This window comes from Choloepus didactylus, chromosome X, assembly GCF_015220235.1.
Source record: "Choloepus didactylus isolate mChoDid1 chromosome X, mChoDid1.pri, whole genome shotgun sequence".
Classification (NCBI taxonomy): Eukaryota; Metazoa; Chordata; class Mammalia; order Pilosa; family Megalonychidae; genus Choloepus; species Choloepus didactylus.
Window position 1 is genome coordinate 143,875,702 of NC_051334.1, and position 1,791 is coordinate 143,877,492.

Genomic DNA, 1,791 nt, shown 5'->3' on the forward strand with positions numbered 1-1,791 from the left:
AGGAACACTGGATGCCAACAGCCTTTTTTTAAGAGAAGGTATCTTCTTCTTGATGCCTTAATTGGGACATTTTCATGGCCTTAGAACTGTAGATTTTTAAAGTAATAAATCCCCATCATTAAAAGCCAGTCCATATTGCATTTTGGCAGCTTTAGCAAACTGAAACACACAGGTAGGTGAGTTATTTTCCTGTTGGACATAATCTCACAGAATACCACCATCAGACATGGTCACTCTGAAACCATGACAAAGTAAGACAAAACAAGACCACTTCATGATCATTGTTTTCCTAGGCACAGACAATGAGGTCACTGCATAACTCACAAAATACCAAATATTCCTCTCTCCCAGTTAATATGACTGTTACTTCTTTACCAATTACAGCTATAGCCTTGTGCTCATCAGCCCTTCCTATATTTAAGATTTATTGAGATATACAAGCATAGACTTGTCCCCACTTCTGACAAAATCCCATCTGTGGCGAATCCCTGCTTTCCCGGACCATCCCCCAAATGACCCAGCCAAAGCTGATTCCTATAATAGGTCCTTTCTAAGACCTTCTTACCGAGATGCCCCACAGTTCCCAATGGTGTGTGTTTTCCCTCACTGCAATGAGTAATAAACCCAACTTGTGCAACTACAGGTGTTTCCTGGTGGTCTCTGGCTGTAAGTACATGGCATTGACATTCCCTATCTCATAAAGAGTGCCTATTTTCAGTCATTTGTTTAAGACCTAAACCTAGGTATCATTCTTTAGTGTTCCTTCTCCTTACTGCCCACAGCAAACTTATTAACAATGATAATAGCTTAGACTTGGTTACATATCCTTAGGATTTAATTTCCAAATATCATGTACTCCTTTTTTTTAAATGCAATTTTATTGAGATATATCCACACACCATACAATCCATCTGAAGTATATAATGGCCCACAGCACCATCACATAGTGGTGCACTCATCACCACAATCAACCTTAGAACCTTTCTAACACTCCAGAAAAAGAAACAAAACTGAAAAAGAAAACCCAAAACATGTCATACCTTCCATCCCTCCCCACCAGCATTGGTGTGGCACCCTTGTCACCGCTGATGAATGAATATGAGGTAGGGATCAGTACTTTCATTTTACGGATAATTCACAGCTTATGATGTACCAGACACTGTTCTTGTTCTTTCCATGAATTATCTGATTTAATTCTCATTTAAATAAGGCAGTAGGCATTATTATTATCCCCATTAATAGATAAGGGAACTGAAAAACAGAAATGTTAAGTAAACTGCTCCTGAGTCTCTGCTGATAACTATTATGCTATCCTCTGTCATCCTTGTTTCATAAAGACATCTTTGAAAACATTCTATCAAGCCTACAAAGGAAGCCCTAAAATCAATTCAAAGCTTATTCAGTGATGTGAGTTCTGGATTTGAGTCAGGCAAATGAACACTCTCTGTGCCTCAGTTTGTTCAACTGTGATATGAAAGTAGTAATCCCTACCTCATAAGGCCATGGTGAGCAGTAAATGACTTCACAAATACTGCACGCTTAACACACTGACAGGCATACACTGCCAGGCTTTTTATGATTATTCCTCCTGGCACAGCCCTACAAGATCATCTGCTGCTGGCAACTGGGTGTTGATCCTACAAGCTGGTTCTGCAATTGAGGTCAGATACTTGCTGTGACAGACTGTCCCCCTCCTTCCCCTCCTTGACTGACCTGAAGCAGGCAGAAACAACTGTGCTTGGCTCCCATTGGTTGAAACTGTCGTTGCCCTGGCAGCATTCATAAACATTC